Source organism: Bactrocera tryoni, chromosome 1, assembly GCF_016617805.1.
Source record: "Bactrocera tryoni isolate S06 chromosome 1, CSIRO_BtryS06_freeze2, whole genome shotgun sequence".
Lineage (NCBI taxonomy): Eukaryota > Metazoa > Arthropoda > Insecta > Diptera > Tephritidae > Bactrocera > Bactrocera tryoni.
Genome location: NC_052499.1, coordinates 80,825,540 through 80,852,976, shown reverse-complemented (window position 1 = coordinate 80,852,976; position 27,437 = coordinate 80,825,540). Strand labels below are relative to the sequence as shown.

The 27,437-nt window shown below is 36.5% G+C and overlaps 1 protein-coding gene across 1 annotated transcript in view; it reads right to left on the bottom strand.

Annotated features, from left to right (window-relative positions):
• LOC120778527 (protein toll) overlaps nt 1-27,437 on the bottom strand; it is a 306,345-nt gene that overhangs the window by 262,444 nt on the left and 16,464 nt on the right. Inside the window, exon 2 of the mRNA XM_040110369.1 lies at nt 25,657-25,969. The gene's annotated coding sequence lies outside the window, so the exon portion shown is untranslated. The remainder of the gene's footprint in view (nt 1-25,656; nt 25,970-27,437) is intronic.

Below are 27,437 nucleotides of genomic sequence, written 5' to 3'. Positions count from 1 at the left end.
TTATGGGGTATAGTTTTTATTACTTCTTTATTACATCAGATCTTGCCAGTTAGATCCGATAATAGTCCCTTTAATATGGATTCCGTCTCACACAAATAAAGAACAGACTAAAAAAATTATGTTGAGACCGGATCTATAAATTTCTGTAACCCTAATACTTACTATGAGCACAAAAAAGTCAGACGTTTTATTTTAAAATTCCCGCGAAAACTCATTCCGCGAAATATTTTTTTCTAGGTTGGCATGATTGTCAGTGACATCTGCGCCAAATGTCACATCAAATAATCGTTAGTGTTTGGTGTACGCCGAAAATAATTTTAATTTCAAAATCCATCCTATGGACACACTCTTGAAGAGTTAAACTTTGAAAAAAGGACTTTTTTCTAGACTAGAATATCCTTTAAAAAAAGAAAAAGTAAAATTTTTTAATCAAATTTGTCGAAAATTTTGTAGTTAATATTGTCAAAAGCGAACAAATATATTACATTTTCTTCTCATGCTGACATCACTTTAGTCAAAGTCTTTAAACGCTAGAAATTTTATTTATAACTTTTGCAGAAACTTTGAATAAAACATTGAAATCATAAAGGTGAAAAGTGAATAGTTGAGATTAATGCATTGAGTCAAGCTACCATATTCAAGCTAAAATTAACTGAAGGCTCTTTAAAACCACTTAAACAAAATATTTTCTTATTTATTCACAGTTTTACACGCATACATAGCTTAGGTATCCTCCCAGACCACTTTGACCTAGTAAACAACGATTTCGCCTTCGCAGCGGAAGCTTAAGAAATACGACTGTGCAAGCACGAAAACACAACGCGCCCCAAAAACAATCATATTCAAACTATTTAGCAATTTATGCCATGATTTATGGTTTGGCAACAATAACACAAACAAACCTACGAACTTTCAGCGACTTTATTCTGCAATTTCGTTTCAACATTTTTCTGTTTCTGTTTCTGCTTTATATTTTGATTAATTGCGGTGTTGCATAATCGTTGGAGCGATTTGAGCGCACGCTAAGCTTGTTTAAAAACGAAATCGTATGTGTGTGTGTGTGTGGGAAAACTCCCAAAGCGCCGCAAACTCCGAAAGTTTTGCACAACTCCAGCAGAAATTCAGAAACAGAGGCGGCGGGCGGGCGACAGACAAAAGCGATGCGCGCAAAATAATAACGGTTCAAAATAAATCAACATAATATATATAAAAGAGTCCAACAAGCTGCATGTGTGGATATGTGCTTGTGTATGTGACATGCGGCGTTGCCAAATGCCAAAAACCGAAAATTATTTACATGCAAAACCGATTTTTCATACGACACTCAACGGAAGGCATAAATTCGTGGCAACACAGTTTTGCTTTATTTCCCCCACCCAACAGGGGCTGAGGGCGAGCGCGCGGCAGTGGGCAGTAGAGCGCAAGAATGCGCCATAAATCAAGGAAAATATTGAAGACCAAGAAAAATATGGAGCAATAGATTGCAACCTATGAGCAGGCTGTCATCGCATGCCAACACACGCTCAGAGGGCGCTGTGCGACTCAGCGCTGCAGCTGCATGCCACATGCACCATACAGGTGTGCCGGTGTGAACGCGCCGGCTGAGTGGTTGAGTCACCACAGCACCATCTTGGCTGACTAAGAAAAGCGGCAAGGTGAATGAAATGGCGCTCTACAATGTTGCCACATGATTATAACTCACAACACCAGAGCGACGAGACAACAGTGAGAAACGAAACGCAACGGAAGAGAGCGCACGTGTGTGTGTGTGTAAGTGCTGCATAAATGCATAGCAGCAAACTATTAGGTTCAAATGGCGGCGGCGGTGCTTATGGGAGGTGTAACTAGGAAAGTTAGGAAGCGCGCTGCGCCGCTGGCGTGCGGCAAATGCCGGTGGCAAAACACGAAGCGTCTGCAAATTTGCGAAAGTAGCAATTTTCTAAATGCGGCGCTTACTGCGCTACAAAACAACAACAAGCACGATGATAGCAGTGGTTGTATATGCAGCGGTAATATGCTGCCAACTTCAACTACTCTCCAGCGAGGCAGGCAATTTATGAATGTCTCAACAGGCGAAAAAGTGCTAAGCGCGTCTGCCTTGGCAAGTGAGTGAGTGTGTTTGTGTGAGCATAAAAGGAACTAAATCCATGTATTTAGGTGTGTACCTATGGATAAGCACAATATTCTAAGGGAGTAGGCGTTGAAGTAGAACAAAATGTTGGTAAGAGAAGGGGGGCGGTGGTGTCGCTGCAAGGCTACTGTACGCCTGGGCTGATGTAAAACCAATTTGATATAGTAGTATAATATTTTGGAGCAAAACAGTTGCAGAGCTAAGGCAAAGAGCAAAAAGCAAATATGCGACACAGGGTGGTTCGAATACTTGTAATATTCATATTTTTGAAAGATTTCGAGAACAAATTTTTTTGTTATTATTTTTTTCGACAATAATATCGTTTACTTTCAAGTGAAGATACGTGTTCTTATCTTTATCTATAGCTGCTTTCGATTCTGCATTTCCATGCTCAGTGGGATTGAGACTCACTTTCTTATAAAATAACTTGGTTGTGAAAATTAAATATTTTTCGAAGATCTCGAGATCTTCGACAGCTCTTAAAAAAGTCTCTCACAGTTCCTGTGATTCCGGTTTACGCAGTGAGTGAATCCAGAAAGAAAAATATCTACTGAAGGGTAGAAAAAAATGTAAAACTTAAAATACATATGTTCGTACTTAAAAAAACTGAGTTTTATTAAAAATGTAATAAAAAAAATTTATTACGGACAAAAAAAATTTAATATGAATAATTTTTGTTTATTTTCATAAAATTCAATTTACTTTTAATTTTTTATAAATTTTTTTATTGAATTTTTAAAATTTTTTTTAAGTGCCGACATTTTTCAAATTTTATAAAAATTCTTTTTTTTTTTGAATTTTTTTTTTTGACAAAATTCGATTTTTGATCAGATCAGAGAAAACTAGTTGCTAATTGTATGCAGAAATCCCTCTAGCTAATGTGAAAAATGCTGTTTTGATAAAAACTCGTCTAAAGATGGCTTTACTATAGATGGCCGTAACTCAAAACCTATTTGAGACTTCGATATCAGTCTGTTAGCTTTAACAGTACATCCTATAAGAAAAATAATATTTTTTAATTCCAGTTGTGTCCAATGATTATTAAAATATGTGATACTTATGATTGGTAAAAAAAAATTATGCGTTCTATGTATGTATATTGACTTACAAAACAGCATCAGCAAATAAAACTCATTGCCTACATATAGGAGCCCACATTAAAAATAAAAGCGGAGTCACACACCATTTAAGTTAAAAAAATTAAATAAAAATTATTATAGCTTTCTTAGATGCGCCAAGCGTTACTCTCCAGCAAATCGAGCGGACTATACCCGCTGCTCAAGGTGACGAGAGCAGTATCGTAAGGCTCAGTTCTAGGTCCACTGTTGTGGAGGGTGTTATATGACGGAGTGCTACGACTCCCATTAGAAAAGGTAGTGCAAATTATATATAAAGAGCTGGGGTTCACGGCGGAGGATGATGGTTAATTATTGAAGGACCAATCCAGGGCAAGCGAGCACTCTTGTTTAAAGTTGGTCAGTTTGGGCTAATGTCCGCGGCGCCCATATGGATACCAACAATGCAGAGCAAGGCATAAGTCAAGAAATCAAGATCTCTGACTAAATGCAATAAGGGTTATTTGTGGATTCCGCACTGTATGGCACGAAGCAGCTGGAGTTATAGCGGGTATCATACCATCATATGAAAAATGCAGAGGCTTGGGAAAACGAAGAAAGGCAGAAAAGTATATTTGAGAGGAAGTTGTGCTGGGGCATGGCAGATAAGGAAGGTAGACGTACAAACAACACGCAAAGGTGCAAGCATTGGTGGTGAGAAAACACGCCGAGACTGATTACTAGCTGACGCAATTCCCAACCGGACACGGATGCTTCAGACAATATATCTATAAATACGGTCACGATAACGGAACAGTATGTTCATTCTGCGGTAATGGCAGCGAAAACGAGAAAAAGAGATTATTATGAGTGATCGAAATCAAGAAGTAGAGAAGAGTAGTTCAAACAGGTGCTCATGAAGAACCAATCTTGGCTGAAATGCGAAGAAATGTTTAACGGCAGTCCAGTAGGATCAGTGAACTGCAGTCGGAGTTAGAAAAACAAAAAAAAAAAACTTAACAATCTTCTAAAATCCATTTCAAAGTTGTTTTTGGCCAACCCTTACATACTTGTCATAATAAACCTCACATATAGTTACTAACATGTAAGTACATGCTTGTATATTTTTATACTCGTGCATTATAGTGCATTTATCGGATTACTTTTTACACCCATAACAGGATTACCCGCCGCATGCCAAATATGCGGCCCTAACAGCAACAGCGCCGTATACATTGCGATGCTGAAAAGTTAAGTGCCAAACTCAACTGAGCTTGCTGCTTGCTGCAGCCTGCCACACTTGCCGCTTAAAGGATGCGAAATAAAATATTCTCAGCAAATATATATGAGAGCACTTGGCTTTATATGAACAAATCGTAGACAAAAGCATGAAACTCGTACACACATATACACATGACTGTAGCTTGTGCATGCACACATGTAAGGTATTTCTGTTGAGTGTGTGTGTGTACAGCATTATTTTCAAGCTAAAATGGCCAATGCTCCGGTTTGCACGCTCCGCTTATGGGCTATGCGCAGCGCTTCCAATTTGTTGCATGTAATTGCCATAAAAAGAATGTGTTGTTGTTGTTTTGTTGCGAAAAACTGCCTGAGTCTGTGCGACTATGCAATTTACTCTTGAGTTTGCAGCAAAGAAAAAGTTATATTGAAAATTCTAGGCTTCACTAGGCAAGCAGGCAGGCAGGAAGACAGGCGGAACCTAATAAAGTCTGTTGAGACAGACGTGTAGCTAACTTGCACACAAACACACATATGTGTAAGGAAACTACAGGCCAGCGACTTCTTGCAGAAAAAATATGGTTGTTGTAAAAATGAACTCTTTTAAAAAGTTGAAATTACCGAAGTCGAACGAAAATAAATATTGTTAGACGGAGCGAGCTGCCTTCTTCCATTGACAGACAATTAAGTAACATAATATCGGTGGTCTATAGCATATATTTTATTTTTATATTTAACAATAGCTAGAAAAGTTTGTATTTTTCTCAGTTCTTAAAAGTTTTGCAAGTTTTAAGAAATACCAATTTATTTTTAGTTGAATCTACATATTGTCACCTAAAATGGAAAACAACTTTTTATCAAAAAAGTCGAAGTTGAGTTTTTTATTGCTTGCGATTCCCTACATCATATTACATATAGCTGCATAAAATTTCCGCTATAAGATATAACCAATATAACCAATACATAACCAATACGTAACCAATACGTAACCAATATGTAACCAATATATATCCATTTTATAACCAAACTCAAAATTTGTTTCAATATGACTGATTTCTATTATACCGTTTTTCCTTTACTGTAAACTTAGTAAAAGTGATGTTTCGTTATTTTGCATTTTTAGTACTGAAAAGCGCAAATTTGTTAGTATATGTATGTACATACATATATGCATCATTTGAAGTAAAATTTTCATGCAATTTTGCATACCTTTTGAGTAGTTGGCAACAATTATTCGTAAGAGCTGAAGGATGCTTGATTTATTGAAATTTGTTATGTTTATTATTCAGGAATTTGCTAAGAAATTTTAGATTACACGTCAATCAAAATATAGAGTAAAAATTTATTATTGCATTTGTATAATTCTTCTAAACAATTTATACTCTTAAAGCTTTATCCATACATATGAGCAAGCTTCTACCTAAGAGGTAGTAGAATATAGTTTAGAATGAAATGTGAATTTTTTAAAGAGAAACCTAATCAAAAGATTTTATTAATAATAAAGTTGTGAGAAAACTATTTTTTTTGTTTTAAGGCCCTTTATTATTTTCCATTCTCAATCAAACTCGAATATTTTGAAGTGACTAGAATCGATTTGCCTTTCGAACCCTCTGTTCAATGATATTATATAGGTAGCCACCAAAGTTTAACACCCTAAGTTTATCATATACAACCACCCTGCCAGTATGAGACATATTGTAAGACTCTGAAAAAATCTCTTGCAATACATTTAGGTTGCTTAATACATTTCGGTTGCTGCTTTAAGTATAAAGTGATTCAAATGTATTGCCTTATCTGCTAATGAACAAATAAAAAAATCATCGAGCAGCCCTATATTCGCCAGATTAGACTATCTGTGACTTTTACCTGTTCTGAAAGTTAATATTAGGTTAGGTTAAGTTAGCTTGGTAGGCCAAAGAGACACAAATAGACCAGTTTTGGTACTTTGCGACACCAGATGGAGTTCAGTTAATAGGTCCATGAACAGTATTCATCCTTTAGGTTGCCTGCACTTGAAGCGAATTTTAACAGATTTTGTGGCCTCACTATCGATACCTCTTCCAGTGTATCATGCCGGGAGAACCACAGATGCTGACAGCTTAGTCTTCACGATGGGTTCACAATATACTTGTATGCTCCATTGTTTCACTGGTGCCTAGCTCTAGACATTTCCTGCAGTCTACTCGATCTGTCAGAGCCATTCTGCGGGCGTGTGTCGCCACCAGGCAGTGACCAGTTAGTATTCCGATCATGTACTCACAGTCTCTTCCAAGTGGCAAAAGGAGTTTTGTGTACTTCCCAAGTATCGTTTTGCACATGACTTTTTCAGTTTTGCACCCAGTAGTCTTGTTCCATTGTTTTGGTTTTCTTTACCATGCTTCTGTCCGGATCGTCGTATAGGCAATGCTTTCCCAATGTTGAACACGTTTTCGGGTACTAGTCGCACATATTTTTCGGCAATCACGCCCATTATTTAATTGCCATCGACGCCTTTGTGAGCTGGCACCTAGTAGAAGTGAAGTTGCTTGCTTCTGGCTACACTTTCCACTGCCATGTTCTCCAAGACACTTCTGGCCGATATGCGATATGAGGGTACTGCCTTGATTGCTGCTTGGCTGCCTACCTAGATTTTGATCTTGGAATTGGCTGCAGGTGCATTAGAGGCTGCGGCTTTCGAAGTTGCAAAAACCTCAGCTTGAAACACACCTCCTTATGCCTAACTTTGTACAGTATATCACCGCACCAAGTTAACAATAAGTTTTGGTTTAAAAAATTAGTATTTCTTTAAAAAATACGCTTCAAACTTAATGATGGTATGCGCTCGAGAGAACATTCCTATGAATTTTGCTCTCCTTAGATCTTCGAAATAGAAGAAACAGTTGCTTAATATACCATATTAAACAACCCAACTAGACTACTCATGAATTCAATACAAACTGATATGGCGTCTTTGAATAAAAAGTAATTTCTTCTACGGAAAATTCTATGATTCGATGAACCAGCGTGATTTGCTTCTATTGTAAAGTTACTTGCTCGTAAAGGCTAATCAAAGATCGTAATTGGTTCGGTTCTGTGCTATATTTGCTAAAGAACTTTATCTTCAATTTACTAACACGACTGTTTTGTGAAAAAGTTGGGAAGGAGAAGGAATTATTACAGATTAGAGAATTGGAACTCAAGTAAAATTTCTCTGTAGACATTTAATATCACTGGTAAGATGTAAAATTTATATTATACATCTGCGTTGGTTTGAAACTTCACTACTATGTATTTTTCTTTTGGCAATAATATTGATGACATATTAGTCAAGTTTACTGAACATACAGGGTTTCTCTCCCTCATTGTTAAACTTATATATGAGGTTTAGAGATCTCTCAGTGAACGAGGAGACATAGACAAAGCACTTTTTATATTCATCATTATGGGTCATTATGATCTATGCATAGCGTTTTTAAGTAACACAGAGTACCTACCATCTAAGTTGCCTAAGTTTGGATCCACTATTTAGCGTCGGCCCTTTAAAATAAGCTAAACTAATCTTGTTGAACTCGAAAAATTTGACCAGTGCTTAGTGATTTTTAACGATATTTTAGTCATTGGGTTATATAGGAGAAGGAATATTTTTGAGAGTTGGGAGAGAAATAATATAAGATAATACTATTTTTATGTTCATTTAAGCAGATTTTTTCTTTGCAACACAATGTGGCCAACTTTGGACTTAAGAGTTTTTCTATAAAGTCAATATTTATGGTTCTCAGGATATATAATTTTTTCAAATTTTTTCAGAAATCAATGGAGGTAAAGCATGAAATTATGCTAACCAGAATGTCGATTGACTCAAAAGAAGGGCGCGGAGGTTCCTTCCTCTTCGAATTAAAGTTTTCACCTTATGCGTGATATAATGCACAAGATATTTAGGCATACTAATTTAAATACCTAATTTTTTATTAAAATTTACTCATGTGTGTAAGCTCAAATATTTTACATTCAAAATTTTAATTCAAAAACAGTATGACGATACACACCTTGCCATAGAGGAACAGGTGCGTGGCAAAATTAAACATTTGTAAAGCAACCAAAAATGGACCCATCCTAATAAACATAAGTTGGGGTAAATTCTGCTGCTTCAGCTGTTATCCGACACATTTTAGTAAGTTTTTATGAAAATTTTGAATCTTTATCATTTAAATATAATATTAAGTGAGGGTGGGTTATTGAGTCACAGTTTTTTCATATTTTTGTTGTTCTCTATATTTTCATCAACTAAAACAAAAAAAGTAAATTAATGCGCACAAAGGCTGGCAGACGGAAAACCCTGTTTGCCTTAATTCTAAGCTGTCGTTGGGTAATTTCAATTTTGATGCTTCACTGTGCCAGACATTGCGGCGAAAATTATAGTGCGGCGCAGTGCCTTTGCTTGTGTATGGAATCAGGTTTAGGTACAAGTGCGCATAAAGCTATTTAGATGCTAATCTGACCCAGTTAATTAAGCAAAAGTTATGATCAACCCAGGTGTTAACGCATTAATGAGAGTGCCAAGGCATATAATCTTGCCGGCGGTTACTTTTAATGGCATAAATAAGCGTTGGGAAAATATGTTTCTTTGAAACACTCACCAATTAAGGGGGGCGATATTTGTTTTCTATTAAATGAAGTTAAGTATGCTGACCAGACATTATTTGCGGGGAAAAGTTTGTAAATAAAACAGAAAGCACTTATTTCGAGGAATACGGAGCAAACAAGTTAATAAAGTTAGGTTAAAATAACAATTTCATTCAAAGTTTAATTTAAAAATTGAATTTAAATAATTTAAGTGTGATTTATAGTTTCGAAATTGGTAATGTGTTCGCCTTAGAAATCTCTTAAAAACAAAAGAAATTCTTCAATAATATATGTAGTAAGTTTAAAAGGATTCTTTATTTTCTGCAAGTCATCAATTTGTAAAAAAAAATTAATATTCTATTAAAGTTCTTATAAAATTTTGTTCATTATTGAAGAATTACTTATCATCAGTTTATGGAAATAAGCAGAGAAGCCCCTATTGCCTCTCTAAAATTAATTTACTTCGAAAAGTATGCAAGATATGTTTTTCGAAACAATCAACGTGCTTCGAAAAATATGGCCTACATGCGGGCGCTCTTTTATAAATAATTAAAGACAAACCCTTCATCTTAAAAGATACTTTCTATTAAGCTTACCGATCCAAACGAAGTTAGATCTCCAAGTGATCGGACCGCGTCGAAACAACAGGTTTCCTGAGCCTACAACAAACCTAACAACTTTTCTAATCCTTACCATCCTAATTGGGATTAGGTATCCGTTATAAAAACAATAATATACTTTCTGTAAAAATACTCCAACAACGTTTTGTTGGGAGGACGTAGAAATTTGAATTTAATTCGACTGCTTAAAGGCGGATTCACAGTGATTATTTACGCCCTGAGAAGTGTAAGCTAGATTTCGTATGGAAAAATTTGGCTTCATATTATATTAATTGTTTTCATGCATTTTCTTCTAAATATTCAAGCACTAAGTTTGAGATCGAATCGTCATATGTTTTCTTCTAGATTTTTATAACTTTTTTATGTTTTTCATGTGAAGTTTGTTTACTACGCAAAAAGTTAGTGCGGCGATTTTTACCATAGAAAAATGTTGAACAACGAGTTTGCTTGAAATTTTTTTTTTCGCATGGAATCACGGCCACAGAATGTTTAAAAATGTTGCCGATGTGTTTTTGGGGAGCCTACTTTATCACGAACACAAGTTTTTGAATGATGCAAAGCATTCAGTGAAGGTCGTGAGGCCATCGAAATTTTTCCTCATCCGAGTCCATCTCTCTTAATGACGATAACATTCAAAAAGTCTAAGAAACAGTGCTTGGATATTGTCGTGTTGTTATCAGAGTATTAGCAGAGAATCTACTCTTCTAATAGTAAAGAAAGGAGAAGAAAAAAATAAAAGAAAAGATAAGGAAATGAAAAAATGGAAGAAAAAGTGAAGGAAAGGAAAGGAACAGATAAGAAAGGAAAGGAGAGGAAAGGAAAGGAAAGTAAAGGCAAGGAAAGGAAAGGAAGGGAATGGAAAGGAAGGGAAAAATAACGAAACGAATCGAAAGGGAAGGAAAGGAAAGGATAGGAACAGAAAGGAAAGGAGTGGAAAGGAAAGGAAAGTAAAGGAAAGAAAAGGAAAGGAAAGGAAAGGAAAGGAAAGGAAAGAAAAGGAAAGGAAACGAAAGGAAAGGAAAGGAAAGGAAAGGAAAGAAAAGAAAAACAATGAAAAGAAAAAAAGGAAAAGAAGGGAATGAAAAGAAAAGAAAAAAAGAAATGAAAGGAAAGGAAAGGAAAGGAAAGGGAAGGAAAGGAAAGGAAAGGAAAGGAAAGGAAAGGAAAGGAAAGGAAAGGAAAGGAAAGGAAAGGAAAGGAAAGGAAAGGAAAGGAAAGGAAAGGAAAGGAAAGAAAAGGAAAGTAAAGGAAACGAAAAAAGGAAGAGAAAGGAGATGAGATGAAAGGAAAGAAAAAGAAAGGAAAGCAAAGGGAAAGGAATAGGAAAGTTGAAAGAGGCTGGAAATGAAAGAAGTAAGATATAAAAGAAAGTGGAAAGGAAAGCAAAGGAAAGCGGAAAGGAAAGGAAAGGAAAGGAAAGGAAAGAAAGGAAAGAAAGGAAAGAAAGGAAAGCAAGTTGAAAGGAGTGAAGCAGGTGCTGGGGAAAGTGAAAGGAAAGGAAAGGAAAGGAAAAGGGAAAGGAAAGGAAAGCGAAAGAAAGGAAAGTAAAGAAAAGGAAGGAAAAGAAAGGAAAGTAAAGGTACAAATGGAAAGGAAGGGAAAAGAAGGGAAAGGACTACAGCACATCCCAGCCGAGGCTATAAGGAAAGTAAAGGCAAGGAAAGGAAAGGAAGGGAAGGGACTAAAGCAAATTTATTTGAGCGTTAGCAAGTTTGTATTGGTTCAGGAGTCTATTTTGAAGGAGAACTTTTTTTTGTTAGTTCGTTCTAAAGTGATCAGAAAATACAAAAAATCACTATACCGATTTTCTACTCAAAATCACTTCCTAAAAACAAGTAAAAGTATAAACTTAATCCACCTATCAAATTTTCAAGCTCTTAACGCAAAATTTTCTAGACTTCAGTACATATTGTGTTAAAAATTATGTTATAATAATAAACATTTGTCTAAAATTATGAAATAAATTAAAATTTTGGAATAATTGATTACCTTTGTTTGAAGAAAGACAAACACTTTAATACTAGAAACAAAGAAACAAACTTTTCAGCACACTTTCACTTCCTGCACAAAACTTGCGACTACGTGTATTCACATATGAACCGCTAGACCGCTGCTTGCAATTACGGATGTCTGATTTTCGAAGAGCACAACTCGTTAAATAACGTCTGTTCGCAGCATTAGAGACTTATTTCTCAGAAATATTCACATTAGTAAGTGACGTGTGACCTTGAAGGTTGCCATCGGTAGGAAGCCAATGCGTTTGATACTCGGAATTTCAAGCAAAGAATATACATATATGTAAAGACCTTGAACGCCAATCAATCTAGTAAATTTATTTATACTTTGCACCATTTCTTAGCATAAATATGTGCTGTCTCAAAAATAACCCAGAGCAACTGGGAAAAAGTCATGTGAGATAAGAATTTTCTATTAGAATTAATATGCAGTTAATTATTTTCGAACTAATAATGCCAAGATTGCGCGCATTCAACAATTGTTTCTAATAACTATGCACTTGTAGGCAGTCGACGGACTGGAAAAACACAGCTGCAATCTATGGCAAGTAAGTAATGGCTGTTGCATAACTACTTGACGCGGCAAAATAACCACCTACGCACAAGACAAGTGGGAAATTTCAAATTTCTCATGGGTCCAAAGTGACACTTTAGGGTTTAGTGAATTTAGCAAATCATCATGGAAATGTGTTGTTTGACATTTGCAACCGCAAGGCTGCCACAGTTTGTGTAAACACCGAAATAGATTGCATGAAACCGAACACGCACGAAATTTGAGCCGATGCTATCGCTTACCACAGCCAAAGAAAGCAAAACAATTGACTGCGTACAACAAATACTTGTAATTTCTGCGATTGTCTTGCCTTCGATGCCAGATAATGACAATTGGTGAGGCGGCTGGCAGCGGACAGCAGGTCCAACCACTTGAGCGCGCCATCCTTCCAACAAAACACTTGAAAAATGCCAGCGCGCAAGTTACATACATATATTATACATATATACTGTATACTCATGCGTGTATGTGTGTGTGTGTGTTCGGGTCTCAACAGTAGCACTTAAGAAGCGGCGGCGGCGGCGGCACTGAAAGAACCTGCCACAGCGCGCTGTTTGCTTGCCGGCCAGCCAAGGCGCAACTGTGTGCCCACGCATGTGCAGCAGCACAACGGGCAGCCCAAACAGCAAGCAGCAGCACCACTTGTGCAGACTCAATGAAAATGCGTTGGCCACTTGTGTGCGCAGGGAAACTGCAGTTCATTTATTTTTCATTTAATGCTACCAGCTACGCGCGCTGAAGAGCTGCTTATCAGATGCGGTGGCGCTGGCGCTGGTTGTTGCCTCGGCTACACCAATCTAGACATGATAATTGCTTTTTGTGGTTGTCGTTGCCAGTCGCGTTGCCAATGGCATTGCCGTGGGCAGCGCTGTGTGCCGCTAATGCCTGTTCTGCCCTTCCTACCTCATAGTTGCCGCGGTTTCCTTTATGAAAATGTGTGTGTGTGTGTGTGTGAAGCTCTCATTAGAAAAGTTGATGTAAAGATATTGCTGGCATATTATATTTATTATTAAACGCATTTCGATATGAAATAGCTTTTTTTATGTAACGTTGTAATAAGTGGTTGATGGCGAGTGGGCGAGCGAAAAAAAAGAGAGTGTGGTGAGGGGAGTTACGTGAGCGGCGCCGCTGGCACAAGCTTGCAGGTTGAACATTAGTGTCTATGAGGAAAATGCTTACGAGTGAAAGATATTATCATTATGACCCAGCGCACGCACACAAACACACCCACACATATATAAAAATATAAATATAATTACATTTTTTAATTAGAATTTGAATAAACCTGCGTAAATACTAACAACAAAGCAGCGATGAGCTCCACCGCTTATTTGAAGTTTATGAAGCCTGAATGCTTGCCACATTTACCAAAAAAAAACGAAAAAGAGATAAAAAGAAGAAAATTAAGAGTACATTCACATTAACGAAGAAAAATTTGATACACGGCGCGCTGCTACACTTCATTTTGGGGCACGATGCGCGCAGCACATACACACAAATACACACAGCTACAGAACAGATGCCGCTGAAGCGCTACAAAAGCATTTGTGTAAGGGAACGCCCACAAATACAAAGCATGAAAGCATGGAAGCACTTGCAGGCGGCTGCCGGCGGCAAGTGGAAAGCTAAACATTTCCTACGTGAAACCAACAACAGCAACAACAACAAAAATACAAACAAAAAATTATATAAAAATCGCCTACTCATTATAGACAACTAAATTTCCGCGCTTTAACGATGGGAACATTTTCACATTTTCCACACTTGGCGCAGCCCACAAAGCCGACACGGGCACAGGGCAGAGGCAGTGCCACTCCAACGCCCACCGGCAACATAGACGGCCACAAAAGCGAGGCATATTAAGTATAAAGGTAACAACAACAACAACAAGGATCATATAAATATATTAGCATTTTGAGACGTTAGACTTAGGCGACACGCCGGCAGAGAGATACAAAAAAAAATCAAAATCAAAGAAGCAATGTCGAATGTTAGCCGGAAAAGCTCGGCAGACTTAAAAAGCCACGGCATTACATTCGCTACTATTATTGTTGTATTTGTTGCGCCCATTCAAAGATGTTTTGCTTCATTTAGGTCTGTTTTAGGTGATACGTGCGCTCCGGCTTCTAATCGACGGTCCGGCACGCAGGATGCTTAGGCATGTATGTCTAGCAAAGGCGGCGGGCGCCAGCTGCAGCAGCTTCCACCTTTTTCTACGCAAACTTCATTGTTGTTGTTGTAGGTGTTTGTTGGTCTTCACTTTTTTTTGGTGGGTCATCAACTAATTGGTCCCATGAGTAAAGTATTTTGTCTGTTTTCGTTAACTTCGCCAGCCGCCGCCACAAATGGAGCACTTTGTGGTGAAGTTTCTTGCAAGGGGTGGGTGTATGGTGTTGTTTTTTCTTGAGCTTAGCGTTTTTAGTCGCATAACAAATTACGGTGCAGAATGAGTTTGTACTTTTGTGGAAGTAGGAGGTAAATTATCAGATTACAAGTGGATGTGTGGCTGAGTATCTGCTTGTAGATATTGAAATTTGTTCAAGGGAACTAAAAATATGTTATTTTTAGCATAGAAAAAATATTTCAAACTTTATGTGAGTCATACTTCCTCCACTGTGAATGACGAAAAGATCGAAAAACTTAAAGAAAAGTTAAAGATTGAAAATCGCCGTGTTGGCAGCAGAGGATCTCGACTCGAACTCATTTTGGTTAATATTTTGGGTATAAAGACCGTCAATGCTATATATGTACCGAAAAAGATTAAAGGTCCAAAAAGAAATGTTTGACAATGCAGCTGATGACTGTTCTTTCATTACCGGAGATGAGACGTGGGTTTATGATGACGAAACTGTCCAGCAATCCAGCGAAGGGCGCTACAATTATGATTTGAGACCGGAAAAACCGCGTTAGAGGAGATCAGAATATCAGGTGCAGCTCAAGAAAGACGAAAACGTTCTTTGATTAACGAAGTGTAGTTCACCATAGGTCAAACGGTCAATAAGGAATACTACATGTCCTTTTTGAGGCGTCTATATAAAACAAGTTTTCGTCAACGACTGGATTTTGGAGAGAAAATTCACTGATTTTGAACCTCAAACATTCTATATCGCTCTGCCGAAGTATTTGACAGATTTGACTCCGTGTGAATATTTTCTGTTTCCGGAACTGACAAATTGGAAACTTCGAGATATCAGAACCATATTTTGAATAACAAATTTTAATAATGAATAGTTAGTTAATCTTCAGCTTTTCTAAATGCTATTTAGATCATAAGTAATCATAGATTTCAGAAAGATAGATAGGCGATTGGTGTCTATGCCAATAAAGAAGGATTAAGAGTCGTTAATGGAATTATTTCAAGCCATGTTAAACGAGAGTTTGAATAAGTTCCCACAAATGGTAGCTTGTAAAGAAATATTTCCAATATAGACCCTGAACATAGCTATGTGATTCTACCATATAAGATTCTTACGAGGAGCTTCAAGAATACAAACGAAGGTAAGTATACAAACCTCCCTTGCAAAGGAATACAAACGATTTCATATAAGAACTTGATTATTATCGGAGAGTTTATAAGTAAGCTATAAGCTGTAGTGGTCCGATCTCAAAAGAAGAATATTTTCAATTCGATTTGAAGATTTTTCGTCAACTAAAAAAGTTTCTCATACAAGGACATGATTTTGAGATTTCTGTTTGTATGAAAGCTATATGCTATAGTGCTTCGATCTGAGCAATATGAGGGGATATTGTGACATTATTTTAGAAAATAATGCATACCAAAGTTCATGAATTTATCTTTGCAAATAAAAAAGTTTCTCATACAACGGCTTGATTTCAAACGATTATTTTGTATGACAGCTGTACCCTATAGTGCACCGATATCTCGACAATTCCGACAAAAAAAAATTATTTTAAAATCTGTCGGACTAGTTCGCAAAAATACTCGGTTAGACCTACAGACATGGCCGTAACGACTCAGTTCACACAGTGATGATATTTATAAATATGCTTTATTTGGCCTGCGACACTGCCTTCTGAGTGTTACAGACCGCGTGGCAAACTTAATATTAACTGTTCAGGGTATAAAAATGTAGAAAAGTAATAGCTTACAGTAAGCGCTCAACCAACGCGACCTTAATTCCTTATTCTTCATCATCATTTACCTCAAAAACTTCCTTTGGCAGACAAGAGCTTAAGCCCTTGAAGATGCTGATTACACTAAAATAACTTTCGCAAACAATTTGCCTAATAATATGCAAAGCATGAATGAACAATTCACAAAAGGTGGCAATATTGTGCGTAATTTTATATTTCCGGGAAAAATATGCGCCAAAGCGCTTAAATATCGCATGTTTGTAGGTGTGATTTCACACATGCCACAAATGCCCCAAGGACATTTTCTAATAAATATGTGGCACATACAGGCATACGGCAAGCAGCGGCAAAGAAAGCAGCTTAAGGAAAATTAAAGGAAGTTGCTTTTCGAACACAAATTAAGCTTAAAGCAGAGCGAACTATAGAACACGCACACACACACACATATAGGTAAACAAATAAATACACAAGATAATACGGGAATGTACTTATACAGACTTACAAATATGAATACATATACAAACATGTATATACATATATACATACACACATTAAAGGTACGCTTTTAGGAGCAGCATAAAGCAAAAGCTTGATAGGGCAACTTCCGGTGAGCTTAAGCATGCCACCGCAATGCATGTATACATTTTAGTGTGTATGTGTGGATGTTGTATGTTTGTAAGTGTGTTTTGTATGTGTGTTTTTGTATGTATGTGTATTTGTATAGTTGTTGTACGCACATCCTTTGCAATTTCTTGCTTACAAGCTTATAAGGATGCTCATCTTGCAACCTAAACATGCCCATAAAAGAACGTAAATAGTGGCAACAATAACAACAACAACAAAAGTGGTTAAATATAGACATTGTGAAACTACATGAATGGTATGCACACATACACACACATACAAATGTGTCTAAGCTCAACGGCTTCAAGTGCAGGTATTTGCCACATATTGAAGCAGGTGAGTCGCAGGTAAAGTGCAGGCGAGGCAGCAGCGGCGGTAAAAGCGGTCGAACTGTGAAGCGAGACCATTGTGAGCGGGGTTACACGCTGCAAACCCACCACTAAAGGTAGCTAAGTTTGTGTGCATATGAGTGTGTGTGTTCGTATGAATATCTCAATCCGTTGCATGCAACCTTTTTCGTTATCTAAATAACTTTGTACGCCACCAAATCTATAGTATTGAGGGAATGCATGTACATATGTACATACATATGTATGTATGTTATGTCAATATATGTATATGTGTGTATGTGCTCGACTAAATCGAATAACCAAATAGAATCAGGCTAATGGCAAAGTGGTTTGAGTAGCTCTATTTTCTCTCGAACAATGGCTGAATGAATGAATAGTCGCTGAAATAGCGACACACACACATCAAGCGCTTTCATACATGTGTGTATGTGTGTTGGTGGCTCGTGTGTGTTACGTGTATAGAATGCTCCAATAAATAAATAATAAAAGAAGCGTGTTAGTAGTGAAAACAAATAAATACAGAAGCAGGTCGGTCGGTCGGTCGGTCGGCGAATTGCACGTAAGAGCAAGTAAAAAGAAAAAAAAAACCAACAATTACAAAAAACATTTTTTCGAATGAAAAGCAGACCGAAAAGGAGCAAACAACAAGCGCTTATGTGCAAATGAAGCGAAGAACCGACGAAATGGGCGCAAATGTGTAGTGTGGCAAGCGCACTGGGGCTGGTGTTGTGGCAAGTGCTGATGAAGGTTCGGTTTGATTTCGTTTGGTTGCAGAAAACTCGATGCTGAAAGACAATGTCAGCTGCTGGAGAAAATGTGTATGCAACAACAACAAAAAATCAGAAAAAGCGTTTACTTTTGCTGCAACGTTGTTTTAATACCCTTCACAGGTGCTTTTCTTATAGTAAAAATCTGAAAAAAGGTAACGTAACCGTCTAACAGTTAGCAGTCAACGGAAGGCATTGTGTTGGTTCTAGTTATGTACATATATAAACCTACGATTTATGCAAGGTTTATCAAGCTCTCTTTAGCTTGCTTTGAACGGTCAGTTTGCATGGCAGCTATATGCTATAATTGCCCGATTTGAGCAATATGAGCAGATTTTGTGGCATTATCTTAGAAAATAATACATACCAAATTTGGTGAAAATATTTTGGAAAATAAAAAAGTTTCTCATACTAGGCTTTAATCTCAACTTATCATTTTGTACGGCAGCTATATGCTATAGTGCTTCGATCTGAACAATATTAGTGCATGTTATGGCAATACCTCAGAAAATAATCCGTACCAAATTTCGTGAAGATATCTTGATAAATACAAAAGTTTCTCATATAAGGGCTTGATTTCAACCGATCACTTTGTATGGCAGCTATATGCTACAGTGATCCGATATAAGCGATTCTGAAAAATAAACAAATTCTTTGTAGAGAAAAGTACATGTGAAAATTTTCAAATCAATATCTCTAAATCTGAAGGCGTATCTGGTATATACTTCTACACTCCTTCTGGATATCACAAACTTGTTGTCTAACTTAACCGACCCTGTTCGGGGTATAAAAAATGCAAACTCAACGAAAAAGTAAGAAGGTAGGTGAAACTACGCTTTGCTTAGAACAAAAACGTTTGCAGAAACCACCTATTACACTAGCGCAACAACAACAACAGCAGCAACAAACAAAGCGCTCGAAATAATCAGCGTGTGCAAGCGAGTGTGTGTAGTAGATTGCTCTGGTTACCCAAACAAAGACGAGACAAAGCATGTGCCACACCGCTCTACAAATGACCCTAAAGCTTGACACGAATACGCAAATAGAATGAAGAGAAAATAATAATAATTTAGCAGATGAAGGTGCAAAAAATGGCATACAAATCGGAGGTAAGTACAACAACACGACACAGAGAACGCGCCAACCAGCAACAAACCATGAAGCAACAAATAAAACGAAAATGAGGAAAAAAGTGAAAAATCGAGGCAAAAGTTTGTGAAACTAATATAAATTTTATGTGACTGGCGCTGCAGCTGGCCAAGTGTTTGACAGCCATGCAAGTTACTGTAGACGTAGACGCGTGTGTGTGTGGTTGTGTGAGTGTAGGGCTTGTATACACCTGTATTTATGTTGGATTGCTTATAAAATATTGATGACCGCTGTCTTTTGCATGTTAAAGCCTTTTCTACACTTTTCCCTTTATTCAGGTGCCAGTCTGTTGTTGCTCTGTTGTTTTTGTTTTGCCGGCCACAATGTTGCTTACAAAGGCTTATGCGTTTGTAAGCTGAGTAGTTTGTGCTGAGATTTTATGCGCCTTTTTTTGTTTTGTAGTAATGAAGGTTGCCGAAGTGAAAGGATTTGTAATTCAAAACGAAATTTTACTAGGAAAATGTATGTCTTCGGGAAGATATAGTGTGGAAATTGAGAAAATTTTGGAAAGAGACATAAAATAACTTTGAGAAAATTTAATTATAACTGAAATTTTTTACTAAAAAAGGTATATTTTACGTTTTTGTCTACTAGATTATATATGTAGATAAAAATCTTCGGTGAACCTAAAATTACTGGTATTTCAGTTTGAATTCTAATTATATGTAAGAACAAGAATTCGTCTCAAAAGTTTATACCTACATACATGATTGATTGATTGATTCTGATTGGTCTAATAAACGATATGGAAGCATTTTTTTTAAGACCTACTTGCTACCTATGAACTGACGTGGCGCGTTCTGGTTGGTCCAAAAAGCGAAACGGGAGCAATTAGTCAAACTAGCACAGCAGGCAATGCGAAAAACGGTATAGTCGGTCAGTCATACGGGTTATAACGTTCAGAGGGTGGAGTTCAGAGTAAGTTTTACAATTAACTCTAGAAATAACTTCCACATTAACCTTAGAAAAAAAAATCTCCTAATACTCTTCATAAATACAAATTATTCCTTACTAAAACTTGATTCCGATCGTACAGTTTCTATGTCAGCTATATGCTATAGTGATCCGATCAAAACAATTTCTTCGAGAATTGCATTATGTAAGAAACAATGCTTTAGGTAATAACCCATGCGAAATTTCTTGAATATATCTCTTCAAATGGAATATATCATTCAGCTTGCGTGATAGCTATACGCTAAAGTAGTGCGATATCGACAGTTCCGACATAGGAGCAGCTCCATGGAGAGAAAAGACGTGTGCAAAATTTCTTAACGATAGCTCAAAAACTAAAAACTAACTTGGACCTGACTTAATCGATTCAGCATGTCTTTGCAGATCGTTTATACATAATAATTACGACAATTGAAGAGTCCTCCGCCTCATATTTTTTGGCAAACTTCGTTTTTTATTCAACATAGTTCATTTCAAGGGTGATACACTGATTATAGCGACGCTTCAACCCTCCATCGATACCAGTTTTGTGCTACGACTTGTCCTTCACTACAAAAAAGGCATCAGTTTCGGCGATCACCTCTTCATTCGACGAAAATTTCTTTTCACAGAGCATTCTTTTGAGATCTGAGAACAGAAAATAGTCGCTCTGGAGAATAAGGTGAATGCGGAAACAATTCAAAGCTCATTTCATGAATTTTGCCATCCTGTTTACTTACTTGTGACACGGCGCATTTTCTTGGCGCTTTCTTTCTTTTCAAATGCGGCCGTTTTTCGACAATTTGGCCCTTCAAACGTCCCAATAATGCTATGTAATAGTCGCTGTTGATGGTCCTTCTTTTTTCAAAGTAGTAAATAAAAACTATTCCACACGCATCCACAGTTTAGTACAAATAGACTCGGACGACTGTCGTTTGGACTCGGAGTGAAATGAGCCATGTTTCATCCATGGTCACATATCGACGCAAAAACTCTTTATCATGCCTAAAAATCTCCAAACACTACTTCGAATTAACAACTTGTCTTTGTTTTGAACGCTCGCTCGGCGCCCACTGTACAAAGAGCTTTCTCATAACTAAATACTTTTGAATGATATGATGCCCACGTTCAATTGATATCTTTAGACTGCCTCCAATCTGAAACAACTTCACTTTACGGTCATTCTAATGAATTTTTGTGGTCTCCATTGCGTTCACCGTCTTCGGTGCTCACTTCACCATGTTCAAACTTGGCATACCAATCCTTGACGGCTAATTTTCCAAGGATAGTGTATGAAATCTTGTCATCAAGCCAAGTTTGTAACTGTTTTCCGGTCAAAAAGCAATCTTTTATCAACACTCGCAACATTGTCTAACCATTTTTATCATAATAAAAAAGTTGCTTCACTCAAAGTGATATAATTCACAGACTAATGATCCAACAGCTGTCAAAATTATACACACGCCTTTTAAAGGTTAGAGCTAACTAAGAACATATGGCTTTAATTCAAGTAGCGCCAGCTATGTATCAGGCTGGAGCCTGTTCAATTTACCTCTTAGATTATATAACATGTATCCGACGTTTTCTTCTTGCTGTTAAAAATTTCGTGCCAACCTTGAAATAACCATTGCATATATTAAAATATGAAAAAACCTTTTTACCCATATAAGTAATTCTCTCTTTTTTTTATAAGTGAATATTTACGACGTTCAAATTATTCTATTAGATCATAAAAACAGTTCTGCTCAACAGCAAGCAAGCAAGCTGATGGCCTGACTTATTTAACTTTTAACGAAATTTCCAGCTGCAGCCGAACATTTTTCAAGAATGGTTGGTAGCAATAAATATCAGGGATCATTTCTGATTTCGAAAGAAAGCTACATTAATATATATCACAGGGATTCTGTAAAACAAAATGGAATAAAGTTAAATAACAGCGACAAAAGCACTCAGTAATGCCCGACACCAATCCGAACTTGAAACGCTTTTGAACTTCATCTAGGAAACTTCTCTGCAAGAACACACTGTATGAACCTCTTCCAGGAATTTTCAGTCACATCCCAACTAATGCCACAACGAAGCATTTTATCAATATATTTCAAGTGTCAATCAAGTTTTTCAAATTTGAACATAGAAAAGATGATGAAGAGACAGCTTTTGTTTTATTAACTTGTCTCTTTATTTTTATGATTTTGGAATCCAAAAATATAATTTCTAAATCCGAAATTATTATTTTATTATTGTAGAGCAAACCTTAGTTAAAGCAGCTTAAGAAAAAGTAACTCTTGTAATTACAGAAACTTCACTTTCTTTAGATTTAATTGGCTGGAAGTGGTTTCAAGGTAAAATATTGGCCATAAACATAACAATTTCACTGCAGCAAGGTCTGTGCACTCGCTGCTTTCCGCTTAGATTTACGTAAGTAACTATATGTAATTATAAATTGATATAGGTCTGTATGTATGTATGTGTATATATCTTTTATATAGCTGGCAATAATGTTTGTAGATTGAGCTATAAACCTTTGAGTTATAACAGCGACGCCGCAAAGCGGATAAATGAGTAATTTACATTAGTAGCTTGTGAAGACATACATATGTATATACCTATATATGTCTTACTGACTTCATAAAAGCGACTAAGTGCTTATAAAGCATATTAGAAAATAATTGATACACTTTCACTTCTCAAGGTTTGCGCTGTTTTGGACAACTGCTTTGGTTATGAACTGCCATGGGAAAGAAAATTTTAACTGCATACACACATACACACACATATTACGTTTATTATACATATCTAGCTGAAGTTAAGGTAGCACCGCGCATGCAACTGGTATTCACGTGTGTGTAAATATACAAGCATACATGTATGTGTGTGCGTTTCCCCTTTGAATATGATATAACTTAATTTATAACTCAATAAAAGGAAAAAGTACCAAACGAATTATTACAATAACAGCAAGGGTAGAGCCGCATATGCATAGATACACACACACACACATATACGCACGCACATATAAGAGCGCAGGCGCACGTGCAACGCCTTTGATAGAGTGGCCGCAGATGCAGTCGTACAAGTGTAACGGCGATGGTTGCAACTAAATAGTTTCGAGCTGAGGTGCCATTAATCTTGCAACGTTTTGCGATGCTTGAGTTATGGCCTGCGTGGATGCAAGCAGCTGGCAGGCAAGCGGAGCGCTGCAAATAAAGTAAAGAGAAGTGAAGAGGCGTGAGCGTGAAGCGCGTGTGGAGCGCAGAGTTGAAGGTGTAAAACGCTTTATATAAGGAAAATTCGCCTTTTTCCCGTTTCCGTCAAGCGCTGTCGCCGCCCGCCGCCTGTTCAAATGTCTCGAAAAGTTCCGTGTGCAACCTGTGCGCTGCCATGCCGCGTAATGTGTAAAATGATGGCTAAAATGCGGTTGAATAATCGTACACACACACTTACAAATATGTATATTCATACAATGAGTTGTGGGAACTCAAGCAAGTGGGTTCTAGTTTCGGCTGAAGGCAGCCAGTTGACTTCGTTTAAGGGTTGTGGCGGCAATCATATGTGGCGCTGTTGAATTTAACATGTGTTCGCCCCTTAAGTTTGACATAAAAGTTTTGTGTAAGATTTCAACTTTTCTCTGGATTTTGTTTTTTGACAGCAAATATGAATAATGTTGCCGCGTTTTATTAGTGTCGGTGGGAAGAAATGGAAAAATTTGCGAAAATTGCTCTTCGTGTTGCAAGTACAATGTACATATGTGAAACTGTTAAATTTATGTCGCAAACAGTGCTTCAAATTTTGATAATGTCGGTATAAAATAATTGCTATTTTTTCTAGGTAGCTGGATGAGATTTTACTCCCGATTTTGTCTAGAGATTTAGTTTTAATTGAGATACACATACATATGTTTATACATGTTGTTGTTTTTTTTGTAGCGGCAGAAAACAGTCAAGTAGTAATTTCGAGGAATGGTGTCGAGTTGACAGTACTTGGCCGGATGAAAATATGAGTACGTTCCGTTTACTTGAACCGACTGTCCGACCGATTGTCGTAGAAACGATATATACGTCGTATCCTAAGACTCTGCGCAGCATAAAGGGCTCGACATTTACATATACGAGACTAAAAAATTTAACTCGATCCGCATTTAGGAAATGGTTTACCACTACATATCTGCATGCGAAAGCTCCTCACTGCCTGCTTAGAGGTCCGTGGATAGATTCGGTATAGTGTTTCAAGCTACGAAAGCAACATTTTTTTATTATGTAATTTTAATTTTTTCCTTATAAGCAAAGATATAGTCCAGCTAAGCTTTGAAAAGCTTCGAAAGCTCTATTTGATTTTTGAGTATTTTTTGTTTCAGTGATAAGCTCATTATAATGTTCTATTATCTCATATAATTGTATTTCAAAGTTCAAAACGTAATTTTTAAAAGTTAAAAAAGTTAAGTCAACTTAAAAGCTTTTATAAGGAAGGCTTCATAGCAATTTCCAGAACACTTTAATGACTGATATTTTCAAAAATTAAAAAAGGTTTTTAAGGAATTCAAAAGATTATTCTACATTAATTTAGGAGCTTTTGTAAAGCTTCATAGCCTTTTGCCAGCCACTTTAATTACAAACATTTTTAAAAGTTAAAAAGGGTTTTTTAAAGAACTTAGATTGTTGCACATTAAATTAAGAGCTTTTATAAAGCTTCATCACGAAAATTAAAGTGCTCCCTACCTCCCTCGTAGAAATCCTAAAACGACGTGGAAGACTGAAATCTTGTTTTGTAAAGCTTCATAGCCATTTGCCAGAACACTTTAATCACAAACATTTTTAAAAGTTAAAAAAGGTTTTTTTAAGAAACTTAAAAGCTTGTTGTACAGCAATTTAAGCGCTTTTATAAAGCTTCATCATGTTTCGAAAATTAAAATACATACAATTTACTTAAAACGACGTGGAAGACTGAAAGCTTGTTTTACATCAACTTAGAAGCTTTTATAAAGATTCATGGTGTTTCAAAAATTAAAGTTATACAATTTACTTACAATGTCTCTAAGAGATCCTACAACGATTTGAAATTCTGTAGGCTTGTTGCCCATCGACTTAGGTGGTTTTATAAACCTTCATAGTTTTTCGAAAATTAAAGTACATATAATTAGTAATGTTCTTTACTATAGAACCTACAATGACGTGGAAGCCTATAAGCTTCTCCCAGCATTATATGATAAACATAGACCCTTGACAATAGAAATTGTGCAGTATTCTCCCCCTAATCGATCTTTTAACAAAATAAAAAAATCATAACTATTAGTCGACCTTTCGTTAGAACTTTTTCCATTTACATAGATAGAGTATTATTTCTCTCTCTCTCTCTTGAAAAAAAGAGGTAAATAACTAAAGTCTTCTTTTTTCTGGATATTTGATTAATTATTACCAGCTCTTTGAAATATAATTGACGGTTTATAATTATGTGAGCAGCAAACTGATTGAAAAATAATTCTGATACACAAAGATAATAGTCTATAATTATACTTTATATGAAACTCACCTGAATATTTTTCACTTCTTTCGTTAGAATTTCTTCACTGCACCTATTTGTTCACCTTAAACACAAAAACCTCAGCTCCAAACAACACAAGAACTCTTCCGTTTGGGGATTTTCTATCTTTCTCTGTCTGATGAGTGTGTAAATTAGTTGAATTTTTTTAATGGGAATTTGGTATTTTACATCAGCATCATCAACATCATCAGCAATTTCCCAAAGCAAATGAATTTGGGTTATCGCTTTGTGTAATCTGCTGTTTGTTTTGTTTGCTGTGTTCTGAGAAAGACATCAAATGTTTGACCTCATGCGATGAAAGCTGTAAAGAGCCGAGCAGACAAGTTAATGATAAGAATACACAAATAAAATAATATAAAAATAAACATGTAAATGTTAAAGCAGTAAATGAATGTAATTACACGACATATTTACATATGATTATACAGAAAATTCACTTGAATATTGTTTGACAGCTTTAAAGTGAGGAGAGTTTTATTGATTTCGAAATACATTTCCCGGTCAAATAATACCATTTCGGTTGTCACAAGAAAAGTTAGATTATCTATAAACAGGCCTGAGTGATAAAACAGTAGTGCTGCGTATTTTAATATTGTTCAATCCCTGAGATTTTCCTAAATCTTGCCGAAGATTGGTAGTTTTCAAAATTGCCAAACCACTAAGAGCAACTTAAAGAGACTCAAGAACTGCTATTTCATCAAGAAAAAACAACGGTTTGGTGCGGTTTGTATGCCGGTGGTTTCATCGGTCCATATTTCTTCAAAAATAGTGCCGGTGAGAACTAAACCGTCAGTGGCGACCGCTATCGTGCCATGATAACCGACTATTGGAGACCTAAAATAAAGCTCGTGATCTCGCCGACATTTGGTTTCAACAAGGCGGCGCCACTTCCCACACATCGCATCAAACAATGGATTTATTGAGAGAACACTTCAATGAGCAGATAATTTTACGTTTTGGGTCGGTCAATTGGCCACCATGGTCATGTGATATCATGCCGTTAGAATATTGCCTTTGGGAATATGTAAAGTCTAAAGTCTATCCGGACAATCACGCTTGGAGCAAAACATCACGCCTGTCATTCGCCAGTTATCAGTTGATATGCTCAAGCGAGTCATCGAAAATTGGACTCAACGGATGTACCATCTGAGACGTAGCCGCAGAGATAATCTTCAAAAAATATATTCCAAAGAATGTTCTTTCGGACGATAATAAACATTCCCCATTAAATTTGAAGTTTCTGTGCTTTTTCTTCAGAAAAGTAGGGAACCTCGAAATGGAGCACCTATGTAGATTAATATTTTTTTTTTCAATTTATCTTCAGGGCCTACGATTGGTTAAATTTCGGGAAACTACAAAATATTTTAAATTAAAACGCAACGTTAATTCTTTTTTAAGATATCATTACTGAATCTTTTTTATTTTTTTTTTAAATATTGACAAATTTTTTTATGTATTTTAAATTTTTCGAAATGCCAATCTAACGTATATTTGATTTACGCTAATTGCAAAATGTACGTTAAGTGTTGTTTCTATAGAAAAAGGAATTTCCAATGAATTTTCAAAGCACTCAATGTTGTAATTAATATTCCCCATTCCATTACAGCCATACATATGTATGTATGTATGTATGTACACACATCAGGGCATATAATACTGAATTTTTACGCTTACAGTTATTAAACGGGTTTCACATGCTTGTTTTTGTAAAATACACACAACTATTCGCACAAAAATACTTAAGCGCAGACCCTGTGGGGAAAACGAAT